Source organism: Lactuca virosa, chromosome 5, assembly GCF_052849685.1.
Source record: "Lactuca virosa cultivar CGN04683 chromosome 5, Lactuca_virosa_CGN04683_v6, whole genome shotgun sequence".
Classification (NCBI taxonomy): Eukaryota; Viridiplantae; Streptophyta; class Magnoliopsida; order Asterales; family Asteraceae; genus Lactuca; species Lactuca virosa.
This window is the reverse complement of record NC_136430.1, coordinates 51,370,567-51,393,783: the sequence shown is the minus strand read 5'-3', so window position 1 is coordinate 51,393,783 and position 23,217 is coordinate 51,370,567.

The following is a 23,217-nucleotide window of genomic DNA, read 5'->3' as shown; positions in this document are numbered from 1 at the left end:
AGTCACATTAACAACAACTTAATATAATTGATTATTTATTAGAATTTTAATAAATAATCAATAAACTCTTATAATTAATTGGAAAAATATTTATTTAATAGAAATAATTATTTTACAAATACAAGTAACATATTATTTTATATGGTATGAATTAATAAGTCATGTACAACCTTTTGAACTAGTTGAATCCTTTTGCCTTTACCTAAAGACAAAGTTTATATTTTATAAACTTTGAGTTTATAAAATTTAAACATATTTTCTTCTTTTTACAAACATAGGCCGAAAATAGAGATAGATCTTGGAGACATGTCTTTTGTATATAATATTGTAGGGAACATGCTTCATGAGTGTGGGAATTAAATATTATAAAGAGGCATGGGTTGTTTTAAAGTGTTAATACCTCGTGGGTAAAGATTTAGCTTTAAGAGAAGACTTTCTTTCTTACATTTTGAGTTAGTCAAAACTGTAACTTGTTATGGTGATACACTCTCTCTCACATTTGGTTCATACATGAAGATTACTTACTTGTTCTTATAATCTTTTGAAGTTCATATTGGTTATGAACTTCAAACTTAAGCGATTAAGCGTTTTTTTACAAGACTAGCATCTTAAATTAATTTGACAACTTGTTGGTTTCTCTAAAGTTCTTCATTCTTCATCAACTTCCAAGCCTCCCAGGAAGATCCAAAGAACTACAAAGGTTGTTATTTGTTCTTCTTCTTCTTTGGTTGTGTTTAAAACTTTCTACAAAATTCAAGATGATCCTTGGTGGGTTTAACTTGTTTATATTATTCAAAAATGATCAAGTCTTCCGTTGCTAAATATTATGTTTTTGAAACTAGTTTTTGAATAAAAAAACCCAGCAGTTGGTATCAAGAGCCACCTTGCAAGTTTGGTTAGATTTTTTGATTTTTGAAAATCTTAGTTTTTGGAGAATATGGATAACCTGGTTTTGTATAAAAACAAGTTCATACATATTTTCAATGACAACTTTATAATTTTTATTTTATGTGAAAAACGTTTTCATACATCTTTTGTCATTTAAAGTTGTCTTAGAAAAACAAAAGTTGTTTAATGTGTATGTTGATATGTATGATGTGCATAAACTAGCCAATAACAATTGTGTTTGTTGTGTTTGTTGTGTTGGTTGTTTTATAAAAATGGCTGTAATAATTTATTTATTCATATGGTATGTAATAAATTAAATAAATTAGTTTTCTTGGTTTATTTTTGTATTTAATAGATTAGTTTTTAGAATTAGTTTATTTGTACAAAAATGTAACAATATATGAAGTTGGAGCCATTTTTTTAAAGACAAAAGAGCCATTTTGGAAGTTAAAATGTGTGCAGGATTTTAAGGGTGTGTATGTGGCGGTTTGGTTCGGTTATTGGTCAAAACCGAACCATAACCATTACAATTGGTTAATGTATTTCGATATCCATTGGGTAGCGGTTAATATTGGTCTTGGTTAACGGGTTTAATTGGTTAATGGTTATGGTTGATGGTTAATATCGGTTAACCAAAATGGTCCAAGATGAATAAAAATAAACATATTTTTCAAAAAAAAAATGAAAAACACAAAGTCTATCATTATAAAAAGCGAATGATTGTGTATATATAACTGTAGTATCGATTTAAGATTACTTATCTTATCTAACTCCAAATAATTACCTTTTAAAATTTCAATTTCTAATATAATTACATACGATATATTTAATATAATATTATATTAAAAATATTTATTAATATTATTAGTTCAGTTCGGTTAATAATGGTTCGGTTTTTGATGAAAACCATAACCGAACCATATATATTCGGTTAATCAAAATTAGAAACCGAACCATATATTTTAGTAATGGTTCGGTTAAAACAGTTCGGTTATATCGGTTAATTTGGTTATGGTTCGGTTTTTCGGTTAATATGGCCACCCCTACGAAATTTTGAGTGACAACTTCTTAAAACTGTCACTAAAGTTGTTTTCTAAAGGGTTGTTGGACTTTTAGCGACAGTTGCTGAATTTTAGCTTTCAAAAAGTTCTTCAAATCTTTTGCAAGCAAAATGTTGTTTACTTAAGTGGGAGCTTCTACAAAAACATTACAAGAAAATTTTTGGTCCCTTAAAATGTCCCTTTAAGAATGGACTTGACATTTTTTGTGTTGGCTCACAAAAAATGTCATTAGTTTGTTATGTTTATGCACATATAATTTTATGCATGTTTGTGTTGTTTATTTTATGCAATTATTATGTGTAGTTGATAAATTAGTTTTTCACATGCTAAACTAATTTTAGACAAAATAAACATCACCTGGAGTTTGGTTTTCAAAATTTATAATGTGGACATAAGTTGTAACAAATTATTGTTTTAAAATAAAATTCATTTTATAAAAACGTTAATAACGTCAAATTTTGAAATACTCAAATATAAGTTTTAAAGTGGTAACTTTAATAACTTATACAAACTCCAAATTTATACGTAATAACATGAAGTCTTATTGAAGATATAAGTTTCAAATATACTCAAACTTAATACCGGTTATTAAATTGAATCGCGTAAAATTATATAAAAACTAGGTTTTTTATATAGAACCTTTAAAAGTGATTTTCTTTTTAAAAATTGATAACATGGTTTATTATATGCATGTAATAACCATGATATCATATGTTTTTAAAACTAGAATTATAAAACATATAAAAGACCCTTTTTACAAACCTCAAATCTATGCAATTCTTTTTGAAGAGCACTCATACATCTCTTGTATGCATTAGTGGGATAAAGGATATCTAACCGCTTAGTGTTATCTTTTGATGGTCGGGGTGTATTCGTGATTTCTATAACCAAGTTATAGACCGATTACACATGTTTTTTTCAAATTGGAATTTGATCGGAATCTTTTGTGATAAAGGATACCTAAGCAAGATAGTTTGGAGGCATACATGAGATCAAACTTGTCTAATTAAAATTGTTATTAGCGATCCCATAAATATAGGGATTATATAGTGAGATACAATTGATAATCGATATCTACCGGGTTGAATTCAAATGGATGGGATAAAAGATACCTAACCATTTATTTGTTTTGCAACTTGGATCCTACACTCTGATAATTAATGTTTTTGGGAAACTAGAAGGGTATTAATTATTAAAGAATTTAAATACTGAAAATACTAAATGAATTTTGTTAAAAATTTGTTGTTATATAATCCATTCTCATTACCATGAAATTGTCATCTTTCTTTAATGACTTAATGAAACAGTAACATTCACTAGATACAACTTCAATGAATGAGTTCGCGTCTTAAGAGACAATCTCACAAGAGATATGAAATTGTATACAGTTAAAGGTCCTAGTCCTAAACTATTTTCTTTGAGCAAATAGCATGAACATGATACCTAGTAAATACATCACTGTGATACTAATGATGTTTCTAACATCAAACTAGGAATAGTTCAAGGCCAAAAAGGAATCACCTTGTGTGATCAAGAAGGCCCATGTTCTATGGACTGAACGCCTTTAAGCCTAAGAAATCCAATAAGGCCCACATATATGGATCTTGTTTCTTTTGTGGAGAAACCAGACACTGGAAGAAGAACTGCTCCTCTTATGTGGAAAGAAAGTTTGGAAGAGACTAGTAATTTAGGTATATACTATATAGAAATCACACGTTTCATATAAGACTTAGGTACTTGGTACTTAAATGTTAATCTAATATTTGTAAATGGCATACAAATATTTACAGAAGAGTAACCAACTAAGCACAATCAAGTTGGAACTACACTCTCAGAGTCTAGTTTATTATGCTTGGAACATAATGTATTTGTAATATAAAACAATGCTTGTTTTGGAACAATGTATGTTTAATTTATCTTGCCTAAATGTATGTCTCAGTTTAATTTATGATTGATTGACTATTTACTTAAATCGTTTTTCATAACGATCATATTCATATTCAGAAATGATTAAAATTCTATTTATGAGACTAGATCTCTTAATAAGAATTATAAAGTAAATATCAATGCTTTATAAATAACAAGTTCTATATGCAAAATTTATTGAATTCAACTTGTTTTAAATCAAACTCATCTTTGACTTATTTATCTTTATTATATAAATGACATTCACATATTCCAACTTCAAGAAGGGATCATTGAAGGAAAATAATGTATTTTATTTTACATATGTAAATATTATTTATATATAAAAGATTTATAATGATATTTTCACTAAGTAGTAGAGAAAATAATTATTAAGGAACTATACATTATGGTGTATGACTTCCTTTGTAGTGAATGTCTAAGATTTTGCAAAAGATACCAAATCAACTTTATTAACAAGTATAGTAGTCATAAATTGTATTTTACATGTTAAAACATAATTACAAAATCATTGTTAAAGGTTTCAAATATAAAGTTGAATTCCAAACCGTTAAGAATCATCTAAGGCCTTAATGATAATAAAAGATGAATTAAATCTTACTTGATATGATTTATGTCACACCCCCAAACCAGGATGGCGGAAACGTCTGGGGGTGGATGACTTTCATGAACAGTATCACAACATAATGTACCATAGTGATCAAAGCAAAAACAACCATCATAAATATAATTGAGAATGTTACCTTGTTTCCAATTATTGTATGTTTCAAAACCAATTACATTATGATGACAAAAATGAATAGTACGATGCCATAACGTCCCATCCTCAAAAGTCTTGTGATTACCTGTTTAACAGTTTCCTGATAATACAAGTAGTTTAGAAAAGTGTCAACAATTAAGTTGGTGAGTTCATCAGAGTTTTGTATGTGAAAAATCTGTAACCCTTTCCTTGTAAAATGACAGTATTTGTTCCTAGAAAATCCAATATTTTCTTAAAAAGGAGTTGTAGTCTTAAAACTCTAAGACCAAAAATGTACGAGTATTTCTATACTTAACATAGTGTTACGTAGTTTTATCCTTATATAAAACCTTTTGAATGCATGTTACTCTGTAAACTAAATGTATTTTTGATTCCCCATGTGAGTTATTACAACAATGCTAAAACCAAAGTTGTCCTGCTGCGACGTTCTTCAGGCGTCAGAATGTTAGACATTTCTCACCCCAGACCTACCAGTGTAGCTGTAGCTAGCAGCTTAGGTGCAGGATTGTTAGTCTCATATAGATCTATACATAAGTATCACACTCTCTTATCGAGATTTTGGTTATAATTAAGGACTTTAGTGTGTACTCTGGTAGGTACGGTGAAGACTTTGTTACACATAATTGTTTCAACAAGTTTACGTGCTAGTGTAATGAAAACCCTTGTATGTGTAAATAACACTTTTCCATTGTATTAACTTAGTGTAAAATAATTATACTTTTATATAATTATTCGACTTGTCCCAAAACAATAAAATAGTGTTAATGACCCATAAACTATATCGATTATAATTTATTATTAATGTTTTATTGTGCCTATATATACTCAAAATATGTATAAGTTAACATATTTAGATGTACATAAATATCATTTAATTTACATCTAACACAAGTATATGAACATTTAGTATGATGAAGTCAATTTTCTAGTTTTTGGCCTTTTTACGTCACCAAACGAACTTTGTAAATTTTATTTTTCCTTTTTGTGGAGATTAATTCAAGTTATCCTTTTATGTTTAAAACAATATATTTTAGGTCAAATATCACAAAAATGGTACCATAACCTAGTCATGACCATTTTTGCTAGAAAACCCTAAAGTTTACATAAAAATGGTGGATTTTTTAGGTTTTCTTTTTGTAAAACCAAATCCTTGGTAATTATAACTAGTTTCTAAACATATGCCCAAAATGACATATTTTATTTTATATCCCACAAAAATGATGTAATAACTTGGTTATAAATTTTTTTGCTAGAAAAGTCATATTATGTTCATAAAAACCATAGTTTTTATAGTTTAGTTTTTATGACTTTTTCTCAAGAACATATATCATGTTTATACTCATTTTTCATAGATTTGCATTTTAAACAACATACCATACATAAATGTTGATAATACTAGGTAATAACATTATATCATGTAAATAATACTTTTACACAAATTGAAGACAAAACATGTATAATAACTTGAATTATTATACAAGTTTACTTGTATTCCCCCCTAAAACTTGGATAAAAACGAAAATGAGGTGTATGAACTCACCTTGAGTGTGTTTCTTGGCGGATAAAGAGGTGAAGATGAAGGATTTCAAGCTTAGAACACTTGAATGTTGAATTATCCTATGGATATTAACACATATTAATGTGTGTAATTGTAACAAAACTAGTATATATATATATATATATATATATATATATATATATATATAATCACTAGTTTAGTAAGGAAATACTTACCAAAAGATCAAGAACCAACTTATGGAGATGAATCTTGAGAGGATAAACTTGTTCTTGAAGGAGAGATGAAAAAATGAAGAAGATGGAGTGGGAGGGGGGGGGGGGGGGTTCGGCCGAAGTTTACAGGGGGGAGGGGGAGGGTGGGTGGGGGGGTAGGGTACGGGGGTATGGGGGTGTAGGGGTTGACTTTATTAAAATGTTATTTCTTTAAAAAAGGTGTCATCATCATATAAGATAAAAATTGTTTCTTTTATTTTTATAAAAGAATGAGAAATTTTTATAAAAGTTGGTGATTTTTATAAAAAGTATGGTAAAAATGATGTATATTTACTTAATTTAAATCATTTAAATTCAAATTATCATAAAGATCATTATCATCAAAAATAATAACACATTACACGAAAGTTAGGATAATTCCTAATTCTTTTCGTTAACGTTTGAGTGTTTAAGTCGGGTATAGAATCTGTCGCATCTGGTGACGAATTCACCAAAACTCTGTGTATGTAACTTTTGTTATGAATTTGTCATGTAGTATAAGGTTTTTGAAGTCAACTACATTGTGTTATGAATATTATTTACACCTAAATAATATAAAATTGAATTATCGAATTGTTACGTTACTAACCCTAATTAGGGTTTATATTCGATAATTGGCGACAAGAGAGATGCTTTGCATTATAACTTGTCAATAGTACATCAGTAACATTAGGGAATATGACATTTATCCTAAAATTTTAATACGAGTTGAGTTGATCTGGTTGACTTTTGTTGACTTTGTCCGACCAAAATTGACGGTTGTCACATCATCCCCCTGTTAGAAGGAATTTAGTCCAAAAATTAGTAATCCGAATGGGTTCTCAAGAGTTAGGGAAAAGATGTGGGTATTTCTGTTTCATTTGGTCCTCACGTGCCCAAGTAAATCCAGGTCCTCGCTTGGCATTCCAACGGACCTTTACTATTGGTATGCGGCTTTGCTTCATTCTTTTGACTTCCCTGTCCATGATTTCCACATGTTCCTCGACGAAGTGGAGACTCTTGTTTACGTTGATTTCTTAAAGTGGAATGATGAGAGTCTCATCGGACAAACACTTCTTTAAATAGGACACATGGAAAGTGCAGTGCACATTGCTGAGTTCCTGTGGTAGCCGAAGTCTGTAAGGTACCGGGCCAATCCTGGAAAGGATCTCGAATGGCCCTATATACCTTGGATTTAGTTTCCCATGTTTTCGAAAACATATCATTCCCTTCTACGGTGAGACCCTCAACAATACGCGGTTACCAACCTGGAATTCCAAGGGTTTGCTTCGTTTATCCATATAACTCTTTTGTCGATCCTGAGAGGCCTTTGGTCGTTCACAGAGCTGAACGATCTTCTCTGTCGTTTCCCGTATGATCTCAGGGCCGATAAGAGTGTTGTTAGGAACTCGTCCTCTAGGTATCTGAGTGTCACCCACCTCAGCCCAGCACATAGGTGATCTGCACTTGCGCCCATAGAGGGCTTCAAATGGAGCAACTTTAATGCTAGAGTGATAACTGTTGTTGTATGAGAACTCGATGAGTGGTAGGTGGGTATCTCAAGCTTTAACGAAGTCTGTCACACAAGCTCTTAACATGTCTTCAAGCGTTTGAATATTTCTCTTGCTTTGCTTTTCGGTTTGAGGGTGATAGGCTGTACTCATGTCGAGTTTGGTTCCCAAGGACTTTTGTAGCGATTGCAAGAACCATGAGGTAAACCTAGTATCTCTGTCAGATATAATGGATATTGGCACACCATGTAATCGTACAATCTCATTGATGTACATCCTTGTTAGTTTCTCCATTTTGTCTGTCTCCTTATTAGTAGGAAGTGCGAGGATTTGGTTAACCTATCGACAAATACCCATACAGTGTCTATTGTTATCCGTTCCCACTTCCACTCGGGTATATTCGGTTGTTGTAGCAAACCTGAGGGTTTTGGTACTCTACTTTGACCTTGGCCCAAGTCAAACACTTTCCCATATAAGTAGCGATTTCCGCATTCATGTTAGGCCACCAATATACTTTATTGAGGTCGAGATACATCTTGTCTAACCCAGTATGAACGAAGTAATTGGTCTTGTTAGCTTCATTCATGATAATGTCTCTGTACCCTCCAAATCTCGGTGTCCATATTCGATTCATGAGGTAACGAGCTCCGTCATCCTTGACATCAAGGTTTTTATCCATTCCTCGCAAGGCTTTAGTTATGACATTCTCAGGTTTCAAAGCTTCAAGTTGCGCCTCTTTGATCCGGGTGGACAGATGTGAATGGATAGTCATTGCCAATGATTTTACTCGGCGGCCCGAGTACTCCTTTCGACTTAGGGCATTTGCTACCACGTTGGCCTTGCCCGGATGATAACGAATTTTCGCATTCGTAATCATTTAGTAGCTCTACCAATCATCATTGTCTCATATTGAGCTCTTTTTGATTGAGGATGTGGTGCAGACTCTTATAGTCAGTGAAGATCGTACACTTTGTACCGTAAAGGTAGTGTCTCCAGATCTTTAAGGCAAACACTACTGCCCCTAATTCAAGGTTGTGTGTGGTGTAGTTCACCTCGTGAGTCTTAAGTTGTCTAGAGGCATAGGCAATGACCTTTCCCCGTTGCATGAGTCGCAACCTAGACCCTGCTTGGATGCATCGCAATAGACCACAAAGTCTTCCGTTCCTTCAATAAGAGACAGGATCGGAGCACTGCATAAATTTTGATTTAGCATCTCGAAGGCAGTTTCGTATTTACCCCCCCCCCCCCCCCCCAGTTGAAGGTCACTCCTTTCTGGTTCAGGGCAGTAAGTGTTGGGTGTTATGTACTCTAACACTCCTATGGTGCACATACAACCCTAATGCTTTGGATCTAAGTTTTCTCAAGTTATACATGCAATTTTCTTTTTCCAAAGCATGAAGCCTAACTAGCATACAACATTGATATTTGAAACATAAAACCGAATTAGATGATTACCTCTTTGCTGTAGCTTGTAGAACTTGGCCTTTCAAGAGCTTAGCACCTCAAGTGTGATGCCTTAAATGGTTAAAAAACACCACCAACAATTGGAGGACAATGAGATAGAGGCTAGTAACCACCAAAATCGGCTAGGGTTTCCTTATGGAACACAAGTTGTGATTTTAGGGTTAAAGGGGTTACATATACAGTGTAGAATTCCAAGAGTCACTTGTAAACCCTAATTCTTACACTTAGGCTTATGATCCAACAATTGATTTGGACTACAAATTCATGGACTATCTCATAAGCTTAGCCCATGACAAATCAATCATGGATCATTAGCCCAAACCATATGTATCACTGATTTATATAATCAGTCCCCGTTAATTTAATCAGTCTCTTTTGATCACTAAATTAATTTCAGATTAATTCTTGATCAATACTAATTAAATAATATGATTTCTCAATTAATATATTATACTCATAATATATTAATAAATCACAAATAACCTCTTTTTTCAAATATACATCGTATCAAATTGTTCTGGTGAATGTAACCCAAAATGGACCATGCCACTCTCGGGTCAAGTACATACCAATTATAGTTATGAGCTTAGACACCTAATCCAACAGTCTCCCACTTGTATAAGTCTAATAACTATAATTGGAAGTACGACTTCAAAAAATCGACTAGCAATCATAGCTCTCAAAAGCCGTTGTCGAACTCTGACGCGTCCATTAGATAAGGGATCATATATTCCTCCATTCTACAATATATCATATGAACCGGGACATGTATTATAATCATTCTCTCTGTTCATGTGTTGTTTCCCGATTTCCGATTTATGACGATTGACTAATTGAACAAATCAAATTAGTCCAGGCTTGGCCAAGCGCTTAGGTTGTCATCACTAAATCATCAAGGGGCCCACATATATCGCTTTTATCCTTCTTAGGGTAAAAGGAACGGATAAACTTCGACTCATATGCTTGCTCTATTTACTCATCAAATCACACACAACAATACGTATTATAACACCAAGTTACTGGTGCGTTTACGTATCATCAATGTGCAACCGACTTGTAAACTACAACTATATGTCTCCGTTTGAAGAATATAATATATTATCATCTCACAATCACTCGTGATAAAATCCATGAAGTGATTTATGTGAGCGTGGGTTTAATCCAATACTCAAATTCTTATTTCAGAAGTACTCATGAACACTGCAGCAAACTTGTGCTATGTCTAAACACCTAGACAATCTACAGACAGATTCATGATAGTCTTACCTCATTACTTACTTCCAAAGTATGATTGACTGTGGATGTTTGAATAACCTAGTTATTCGGGAAGTAAAACATGCAAAGTGAAACACAAGAATAATCGAATCCAATATGGTCTCAACACTTTGGAATATAAATATAACAGTTGTTATGTAATCACCATATTAACTACACATTATTCAATGTATAATGTTTCGACTAATCAACTTAATACTTGAATTAAAACAATAGTTCTCCCATGCTCCAAGCATGCACACTATGTTTACCTATGGTCCTTACTTTGTGAAATAGATCAATTGTAAACATTTCCAATGACACTAATTTCACAATTCCAAATCCTTATCGTAAGTGTAAGAATACGAAATTCTTGCCACTATTAGAATGTGTTAGATTCTAAACTATCATGCAATGATCCTTTTGTCATCTCAAGGAACCAAAGTCACAAAAACTTGGACAATGATATTACAGAGTACTCCACTGGAGATTGTTATACGAGAATTCCATAGATACGAAGTCTCATATTCAAAGTACATTCCTTTGAACATCCTTCTTGCATGAAAGTTTCTAGCTTACACATAGATTCTTAATATCCAACTCCCAATATAGAAACATTTCCATATTTTCCATGTGACAATCCTTTCTATTCACAATCATGTTAATATGGTCCATCCATTACTATACTTCCAACTGTCCATAAGCAACCAATCTTCGGTAAACCTTAGATTGTCCTTGACAGTTGTTTAACAATTTTAGTCATATCCGGTTCTGGTCCATTTTCCTTCTGAATTCCCTAGGAATTTGGAAAATTCAGAACACACAAATATTATAGCATATGCAATCGATCCTATACCCGAAGCATATGGGACACGATTCACAATGTCTCACATAAAGACATGATACTTTACCAGTCTCTCGCTATAACATTTCCATATATAGAATTTCCTTATGTTGAATCATTTCATCATAACATTCATATATGTTCATGACTAAATTCTATTAAAATCTCAATCTAAGCTTTTATATTTGAAATGAAGTATGAGTTCCTCTCCCTTAATTATAGCAACACAATTTTTTTAAACTGTGCAACTTTGCAAACTTTTGTTTTCTATAATTAGCATTGCTAACTCGCAATACTTACCGTAATAATTGTGCTCCTACCAGCATAATAATTACATTCTTGCAAGCATAACACTTACGCTCCCACTGGCTTTGACATGTACCCAGAAATCAGCTGGACTTCTAGAAATCAATACTCATTGACTTTCTTTCCAAAGTTTAGATTTCTGATACTTGGTGCTTCAAAAATTCTTTTATTTAGACTTCACAAGCTTATACACCATTCATTAGAAAGCTCACATGTGTGTCTAAACAATTTTTGAACTTACAGCAGAAAGTCCCGAATGTTCAAACCTTTTTCCATTTCTCAGAATTCGAACTATGAAGAGGGATGCCGCAATCATAATCGAATTTGAGAATGCAATTAACACAACTATAATGTCTTTAAAATATACTTAGTGAAAGCGATTCCTCACAATCATTTTCATACCACTTAGATTTAATGGTCTATGTGTTCCTATCCATGTGAATTTGTCAAAACCATAATCACAAGATAAGGTTTGCGACAAATCCAAACTGATATGGACTGAACTAGTTCAATCTTAATTTCCTATTATCTAGTAGCACAAGGGTCCTACCATTGCTTCCATGTTGTTGAGCAGCTCACCTATACAAATCAATTTACTTTCCATTGATCAAGGTTCTTTGCCTTATGCATTCAAATGAGAACTCATAGAAATCACATGCATAGTCAAACTAACTGGAATAGGCATAGAAACAAGAATATGTCAACACGGTAAGTTATCAACCTCAATTAACTTGCTAGTGATAAACAATAGGTTTATTCTTGATTAGTTATTGAACCTTTTCAAGATCTTTAAGACTCCCACTGACCTCTTGACATATAACATTCTCTGTCAAGAAACATTCCTTGACACCCAAATACTCAAGAGTTAGTGCGGGTTCTTATCAAGAAAACACTTTATACAATTGGCCTTAGCTGGTCTTTATTTTATCTAAAACATCACAACTACCAATCTCAAATGTACACGAGTAAGAAAACTTTTCTACTCTACATTTCATGATGTGTTTATAAACCTACTTAGGATATCTCCCTCAAAACACAATATTGGAGTATGACTCTAAGACTTGATGTTGGAACGAAGTATGACTCATCTTCTTTATTTAACCATTTCAACAATTCCCGATTCCTCTTGTTAGCCATACAAATACACCAATGTGTCCTTAGAGGATCAAATGTGATATGGCTCCATAATCAATAAGATGATCATAAAACACGATACTAAAGTACTTTCCTTTCCTTTCAGATTGGAGAAACCTTTTATCTTTCTGCCTAATTTGATTCTTCTTATTCGTTCTACTATACTTTGAATCCTTTCAAAGTGTCAGAATTATACTTAATCTTGTAAGCATAATCATATTCACTGAATCATTAGTAAATCATGACGAATAGCCTTTATCATTCTTTGTGGTGAATCTGATCAGATCACATCAATGTGTTCTAGATCCTTTTTATCTTTCACTTTACTTACATACTTATGTAAACAAGGAATTAGTCCCAATTTTCCCAAGTACCAAGATTCTAATACATCAAATGATTCAAGTCATATGATTCCAAGTTTCTATCCAATTGAAACTTGGGCGATGAGAATCTTTTCTTACTTAGAAAATTTAGACACTACCACAATTGATATAACTAAGAATCAAACCATTTTCAACATTTCTATTAAAGGAAACACATATAAACAACAATTTTCACAAATGCCATTGCAAGGAAACATAGAATAAGATAAAATCTAAATTTCTTTATTTATTAAAAAGTGCGGAAAAACTTGTCCTTACAATGCAATGACAAATGAAACTATGTTTCTATCTATTCCTAAGCAATCTATCATAACTCTTAAGTAGCAGCTCAAAAATCTGATCATCGAACCATGCGATCGAAATCCATCTCTTTTCGATCAGAATCAACTCATTCTTCCTTTAAGATTACTTTCACTTTTCTGATCCTTCAAAACATCAAAATGCAATCTTATCACATCATGTATTAAGAATCTATAAGTAGGAACTTAATAGAGTTAGATAATGAACTTACCTAAAGTAGAACCATACAATTTGATTTTACCACCTCTTAGATCTCTCAGGTAGTCAGGGCAGCTTCACAACCAATGCCCCTTCTCTTGGCAATATAAACAAACAAACTCTTTCGGAATGGTACACGGGACAATCTCAGACTTAGCCTTTCTTTTTACCATTTGGTCAAACAGTTTGACCTTTTCATATCTTCGCTAAGAGAAAACTTTTCTGGACTTCCAATGTTGCCATTGTTAGTGGAAGTTTGGGAGATTGACATTCCAATCCAATTTGCTTTACTAGTGTGCCAAATCATTGCTGATTCAGCAGCAATTAGCAAATAGGTAAGATCGATTAGGGTCATCTCGTGGTCTGTCACATAGTAGTCTTTAAGAAAACCACTATATGAGTTAGGAAGTTAATGAGTAACCAAGTCAACAGCCAACTTCCTTGGGAACACGACACCCAACATTCCTAGCCTATCAATATGCAACTTCATCTCCAAGACGTGAGCACATAGATACTTTCCATCTTCATGTTTGCTTGCCAATAGGGCTTGAGTGATCTTGAACTTTTCAATTCGAAGAACATGTGGGTCAGGGAGATTAATTGGAGGAGGTGAAGGAGGTGAAGAATGATTTCCATTTTCATGATCGAAGCGTGGAACATCATCTTTATGAGGGAAGCTATTTTGAAAAGATTCGGGAAGACCATAGTTGTCAGAATTAGCCATCTACAAGGGAGAAATTCAAATTAATTGATTTAACTCCTTAATATAACACCCAAATGAAACATTAAGGTTAGGACCCAACACAATATTTTACAATTCGGAAGAGGGATGTCGTCATCCAATTGCAAAATATTTGAAGGTATGTAAATGACGATTTACCAATTTCCACCATGAAAAACGAAAGTGAACATTAGGTTTTAAATGAATTGAAATTCCTAGATTCTTTGAGATTCATTGAACTTTTCAATGGCATTTTTAATCTCGATTATGCCCTTCAAGTTTGTGACTCAGATACCGAGAATCACAAACAAGGTGTGAATAACCATGCAAATTAGCTTGGTTCTCTCGATGTCATTAATCACCTAATCAATGTGCCGGTTAACCACACGCGCTCCATTGATCAATGATAATTTACGAGCTACCCATTGTCATCCTTCATTTGTCCCATATTAGTGTGTCGGTTAACGACACATGCTCCACTAACGACCAATAAGGTGCGATGTGCAATTTCATGGGTTAGCATCAAATTCACATTTTTCCTAAAGTAACTAAGATTGGGAATTTATAAAACATTTAGTTACTTTATATTTCATTATACTTTTAATGAGGATTTAAGTGTCCTGTCAAACCCGTTCGGCTAACGACCCTCCACTGGTCAAGGGTGCGGTGGGTAAGAGTGTATACCCAATGGCGGTCATTTTACAGACCACTTCCTTAAACAACCCTTATAGACTAGCTTAGTGAATGGGGCCTACCAACGCTAAGACTGACTTTTAACTTATACATATATAATATATTAGAGTTTTAATTTTATACAGTATAAGGGTGTATTTTAAACTTTTAAAACACTAAGAGGTTTAAACTATTAATAAATTAGACTTTTAATTTAATTAAACTTTAAACCATTCTATTATGGATTTATTAATACTCTTTTAGTTAATCTTTTAATTAATTATCAACAAAGATATAATTAAAAAAACTTTTAATTCTAAATGTAAGTTATGAAACCAAAAGGTTGTATTTAAAACATTTAAAATACTAGGGTTTTGGTACTTAATATTTCATAATTAAGACTTTTCAAGTTCCAAAACTTGAGGGAAAGTTTTGAAACTCTTCATAACCTCTTGAATTCCATATCTGAAGGAGTAAATGTTTCATGAATGAGACTTTTCAAATTCCATAACTTGAGGGCAAGTTATGAAACTCTTCAAGAAACATTTAGATCAAATTTAACTAATAAAATTATCATATAATAATATATTTTACAAATTTGACCTAATACTCTTCATATAGCAATATGATTCAAATTCTATAATTAGTTTTTCACAAAAAAAGTAATTATCTTAAAATTTGACAAGATAATCACAATTCAAAATTTACAAATAATTAGTTTATCATATAATCTAATAATTATCTTAAATTTTGACCATTATCTTTTAATTTAGACGAGGATAATTATTTTCATAACATAAAAAACGAATTTTTGTTCAACAAAACAATTTTTAGTAATTATCCAAATCCAGATTAAGCCAAAAAAATCTAAAATCTACCATGAGACCCGTCACCATCTCGTGGTCATCAGGCAGATTTAAAAAAAAACGATTTTTTCAGCTTTGAACAATTACTAATGCATCAATATAACAAAAAACACCCATGGCTCTGATACCACTGTTGGGTTTTATGTACTATAACACTCCTATGGTGCACATACAACCCTAATGCTTTGGATCTAAGTTTTGTCTAATTATACATGCAATTTTTGTTTTTCCAAAGCATGAAGCCTAGCTAGCATACAACATTGATATTTGAAACATAAAACTGAGTTAGATGAATACATCTTTGTTGTAGCTTGTAGAACTTGGCCTTTTAAGAGCTTAGAACCTCAAGCGTGATGCCTCAAGTGGTTCACAAAACACCACCAACAATTGGAGGACAATGAGAGAGAGGCTAGGAACCACCAAAATCATCTAGGGTTTCCCTATGGAACACTTTAGGGTTGAAGGGGTTACATATATAGTGTAGAATTCCAAGAGTCACTTGTAAACCCTAGTTCTTACACTTAGGCTTATGATCCAACAATTGATTCGGACTATCACTTCATGGACTATCTCATAAGCTTAGCCCATCACAAATCAATAATGGATCATTAACCCAAACCATATGTATCACTGATTTACATAATCAGTCCCCGTTAATTTAATCAGTCTCTTTTGATCACTAAATTAATTTCAAATTAATTCTTGATCAATACTAATTAAATAATATGATTTCTCAATTAATAAATTATACTCATAATATATTAATATATCACAAATAACCTCTTTGTCAAATATATATCCTATCAAATTGTTCTGGTGAATGCAACCCAAAATGGACCATGCTACTCTCGGGTCAAGTACATACCAGTTATAGTTATGGGCTTAGACACCTAACCCAATAGTTAGTTGCTTTGCGATGTTGGAAAAGTTCTGTATGAACCTTCGGTAGTAGCCAGCAAGGCCCAAAAACTAGCGGATTTCTGTTGGTGTCCTTGGCGCTTTCGAGTTTTCAATTGCTTTGATTTTTGAGGGATCCACATGTATCCCCTGTTCGCTGACCACATACCCCAAAAAGTCCACCTTTCGAATCCAAAATTCATATTTTGAAAACTTTGTATACAACTTTTCCGCCCTTAGTGTCTCCAAGACTTGTCGCAGATGTTGACTATGCTCTTCCTTACTTCGCGAATAGATTAGTATGTCATCGATGAAAACTATCATGAATTTATTTAGGGACGGTCAGCATACACGGTTCATTAGATCCATGAAAACCATGGGTGCATTAGTCAATCTGTGACAACCCGAAATTTCTATCTTGTACAACACTTCAACTCAATTAAAGTCAGACTTATGTTTGCTATCTTCTAGCACTGTTTAGAGTCTATTTGAGCATTCTGAGCCTAGTACACCAAAGAGAAACAGATAGAGCATACTACATACTAGACAAAGAGAACATACACTACACACTATATACTAGAGAACATACTACATACTTGACAGAGAGAACATACACTACACTAGTACATACTATACAAATACAAGAATACTATGACATTAATGTGAGATAATACTTTATGGCTCGGCATATACTGCTATGTCACGTTTTCTACCCAGAGTCTCCTGGAGGGAGAGCGTGAATTTGTGTATAGATCTATACAGGACTGACCCTCCTACACCTTGCTGGTAGCTACAGTGGGTCCTGCAGGTCTGCGGGTGACGAATGTCATATCATTTTCGACGTCTCGAACGTCGTGTTTCACTGGTCAATCGAGTATGGTTACAATCACATCACATTTTACCTTAATTAACTAACAAGTTTAAAGGTAGTTAGCACATTAGTAGTTACCTAGATAAAACTATAGTACATCTTTATTTTTCCCAATTCATTCATATTGTGATCTTCTCACACAAACGGTAATGGGAAACTATATTTTTGTAATGATAGTCATACTTTAGGAAAACTCATACTTTTAGAAAAGAACAAACATAGAGAACAGTTGAGTCTTGGTAGAAGACTACTTTAGTAGAAAATATAGGATTTTCTAGGAAGCTTACAAACATTTACATCAAACACTTACAAACTTTTACATCAAACATTTACAAACACTTCTTCAAACTTATACAAACAATGACACTAAAATACTTATGAACTCACCAGCTTTAATGCTGATCTACGCTTTCAAAATAACTTGTATTCTCAGGTCGCCAATAGACAGGTACCGATGGCCAGGTTTTGAGGAGATGGAGCACATTCAAGACTCATCTTTTATTTTGATATGTATTTTTGGTGTCTTATAAACTTCAGAACACACTTGTATTAAAATATTACTATTAATGCAATGGATGATGTTGTTGCTTGTTTACTATTATGCATTGTTGTGATACTATACATGACGTCCTCCGCCCCCGAATGTTTCCGCCATTCCGGTTTTGCGGTGTGACAGATTGGTATCAGAGCATTGTTTATAGTGAATTGAGTATATCAACCCATAAAAGATATACAACTATAAACACAACGGGATAAAATACTCGTAATGGACGTAACGAGTTGTAAACACAGTCTTAGGAATATCTTCCTCCCATATTCTGAGCTGATGATATCCCGACCTTATACCGATTTTCGAAAAGTAGCTCGATCCCTGGAGTTGGTCGAACAGATCGTCAATTAGGGGTAAGGGAAATCGGTTCTTGATGGTGAGTTTGTTTAACTCCCAATAGTAAATGAACATATGGACTGATCCGTCTTTCTTCTTTACAAATAAGACTGGTACTCCCTAAGGTGAGAAGCTTGGTGTGATGAATCCTTTACTCAAAAATTCGTTCAGCTCACTGGACAATTCCTGCATTGATGTCGGAGCTAATCGATATGGTGATTTGGCTATGGGGGTGGCTCCATAAATGGAGTCGATTCTGAACTTGACTTGTCGCACGGGTGGTACTCCTGGAAGGTCTTCTAGGAATACGTCTAGAAAGTTGCAGACTTATGGATTATCCTTGATGTCCTTCACTTCTCTCTTCTCATCAACAACGTGGGCTAGGAATGCATGGTACTTCTTGCGCAGGTACTTTTGAGCCTTGATGCAGGAGACGATTCAGAGGTTTGTGCAGGGTTTTTCACCATAGATGACAAGGGTTTCGTTATTTGGTAAGTTAAGTCAGACGACCCTTTCATAACACATGATATCGGCTGATGGGTTTTATGTAATATAACATCCCTATGGGGCACATACAACCCTAATGCTTTGGATCTAATTTTTCTCTAATTATACATGCAATATTGTTTTTCCAAAGCATGAAGCCTAAACTAGCATACAACTTGATATATGAATCATAAAAACTAGTTAGAAGATTACCTCTTGTTGTATCTTGTTTTTATTTGCATTTAAGAGCTTAGCACCCCAAGTGTGATGCCTCAAATGTTTCACAACACACCAAGAACAAAAAGGAGGCTTGTGAGAGAGAAGCTAGGAAGCACAAATCAGCAAGTATTCTCCTTTAGAATGCATGAACCGGTTTTAGGGAGTTAGGGGTTACTTGTATAGCCTAGGGTTTCATCCATGCAAACCCTAATTTACCATGAATCTTCACATTTCATAGGCTTTTTGGGTTAAACATTCATGGACTCTCATAAAGGTTTAGTCTAGCCCTAATCATCATGGATCATTGGTCCAAACTATAAGTATTATTGATTTACCTAATCAGTCCCCGTAAATTTAGTCAGTCTCTTTTGATCACTAAATTAATTCCAAATTAATTCTTGATCAATACTAATTAAATAATGTGATTTCTCTATTAATATATTATACTTATAATATATTAATATATCACAAATAACCTCTTTCTCAAATATCCATCCTATCAAATTGTTCTAGTGAATTGCAACCCAAATGGACCATGCTACTTTCGGTTCAAGTACATACCAATTATAGTTATGGGCTTAGACACCTAATCCAACAGTCTCCCACTTGGATAAGACTAATAACTATAATTGCAAATGCAACTTCAAAATCCGATTAGCAATCGTAGCTCTCTAAAGCTGCTGTCGAATCCTAACGCACGATTTAGATAATGGATCATATAATCCTCTGTTCTTCAAGATATCATGCAGAGAAATACATGGAACCTAGTCATACTTATTGTCCAACATTTTGTTTCCCGATTTCTTATTTGTTTGACATAGAACTTAATTGAACACATCAATTGGGTCCTGACCGGGCCCGACACATAAGTCAGAACAAAATCATCGAGGGGCCCAAGATATCGCTTTTATTCCTTTTAGGATAAAAGGAACAGATAAACTTCAACTTATATGCTTGTACTAATTACTTGTTAAATCATACATAATAGCATGTTTTATAACATCAAGTTACTGATGCGGTTTCACATTATAAGTGTACAACCAACTCATAATCAACAACTCATATATCTTGGTTTGAAGATTATACGATATTATCGTCTCACAATCACTCGTGATAAATTCCATGAAGTGATTGATGTGAGCGTGGCTTTAATCCAATACTAAAATCTTATTTCAGGAGCACTCATGAATGTTGTAGCAAACTCTTGCTATGTCTAATCACTTTAGACAATCTACAAGCCAATTCATGACAGTCTAAAGTATGACAGACTGTGGATGGTTTGAATAATCTTATTATTCTGGAAGTCAAAACATGAAAATTGAAACAATAGTAAACAATTGAAACAAGATAGTAACTTTACTCATAAATAAAACTCCTTTTATTCAATCATCAAATGTCAATTACATTTTATCTATTACAACTTTCTAAAAAACTATCTAATCACTACAACTAATATCGTCCTTCAGCCCAATACTCCTTGGATGTTGCAAGTGCTTATCTCTACTCAGTCCCTTTGTAAGGGTATATGATGGGTTCTTCTCTGATGATATCCTGTTTACTACGAGGACTCCTTCTTCTACTTGATTTCGTATAAAGTAATATTTTATGTCGATGTGTCTGGATCTGCCATGATCCCTGGGTTCCTTGGTTAAGGAAACTGCACTCTCATTGTCACAAAAAATATCCATAGGCTCCTTTACAGCTGGTACAACTCCAAGGTCTCCAATGAAGTTCTTTAGCCATATGGCCTCCTTTGCCGCTTCGTTTGCTGCTATGTACTCTGATTCGCACGTTGAATCAGCTACAACTTCCTGTTTGGAACTTTTCCATGTTACTGCTCCTCCATTTAGGGTAAATACCCAGCCCGATTGAGTGCAAAAATTATCTATGTCGGTCTGAAAACTGGCATCACGATACTCTGTCACTCTCAAGTCATCACTCCCACCGAGGGTAAGCACCCAGTCCTTAGTCCTCCGCAGGTACTTAAGAATGTTCTTTACGACAGTCTAGTGACCTCTACCAGGATTCCGTTGATATTTGCTGACCATGCTCAAAGCAAAGGCCACATTAGGGCGAGTACATGTCATAGCATACATGATCGACCCAACTGCCAAAGCATATGGTACTTGACTCATATATGCTATCTTTTCGTCTGTACTCGGACTCTGAGCCTTGATCAGTTTGGTATTGTTCTGGATAGGTAAGTCACCTTTCTTGGAATCATCCATGTTGAAACGTTTGAACACCTTGTCCAAGTAGGTGCTTTGACTAAGTCCTATTAGTGTTTTACTCTTGTTTCTCAATATCCTTATCCCTAGAATATAAGCAGCTTCTCTGAGGTCCTTCATAGCGAAACACTTCCCAAGCCACGACTTAACCTCCTGCAAGGTTGGAATGTCGTTTCCTATGAGCAGTATGTCATCTACATACAATACGAGAAAGCTAACTATACTCCCACTAGCTTTGACATATACATAGGACTCATCCTCGCTTCTCGAAAATCCAAACTCTTTGACTTTCTCATCGAAACAAAGATTCCATCTACGAGATACTTGTTTCAATCCATAAATGGATTTCTCAAGTTTACACACTCTATTAGGGTACTTTGCATTGACAAAACCCTCTGGCTGACTCATATAAACATATTCAGCCAACTTCGCATTAAGGAAAGCGGTTTTGACATCCATTTTCCATATTTCATAATCATGAAATGCAGCTATGGCTAGCATAACTCTTATCGATTTGATCTTCGCTACTGGTGTGAAGGTCTCGTCATAGTCAACTCCATGAGTTTGAGTAAAGCGCTTCATAACCAATCGTGCCTTATATGTGTGTACTTTCCCATCCATGTCAGTCTTCTTCTTGAAGATCCATTTGCTCCCGACTGTCTTACGACCCAGTACATTGTCAACCAAGTTCCAAACTTAATTTTCATTCATGGACTGCATCTCGCTGTCCGTAGCGTCCTTCCATTTTGCAGACTCGGGGTTACCATGACTTCCTTGTAGTTGTTAGGTTCATCTAAGTTTACCAGTGTACTATCACTGATAAATTTGTCACCTTCAGTAGTAATATGGAAACCATAAAACTTATGTGCCATTCTAACTCTAGTATAACGCCTCAGAGGCAAGGACTTGTCAATTGGTTCAACAGGAGTTTCCTCCTCGGGTTGAGCGCTAGTGTTTGAGGTTCCTTCATCACTTAACTCTTGAAGCTCTTCAAGGTCAATTTGCCTCCCACTGTCCTCTTGGCACATGATTTCTCTTTCACGGAAAACCCCTCTCCTCGCAACGAAGACAACATTGTCACTCAGTCTATATTAGAGATATCCAAAGGACTTCTATGGATAACCGATGAAAATACAACGCTCACTATGAGGTTCGAGATTTTCGTGAGTCTCTCGTTTTACGAAAGCCTCGCAACCCCAAACCTTGATATGTGCTAACGCGTGAACCTGCACTGTCCACATTTCATGAGGTATTTTGGCAACCTTTTTAGTTGGGACTAGATAAAGGATATGGGCGGCAGTCTCTAAGGCATACGCCCAGAATGAGATAGGTAACAAAGCTCGACTCATCATGGAACGAACCAGGTCTAGCAAAGTTTGATTGAGCCTCTCAGCCACACCATTAAGTTGTGGTGTCCTAGGTGGCGTCAATTGTGAAACAATTCCACATTCCTTAAGATAGTCATGGAACTCGATACTAAGACACTCTCCACCTCGACCGGAATGGAGCATCTTAATCTTTCTGTCCATCTGATTCTCCACTTCATGTTTAAACTCTTTGATCTTTTCAAAAGCTTCCGACTTATGCTTGATT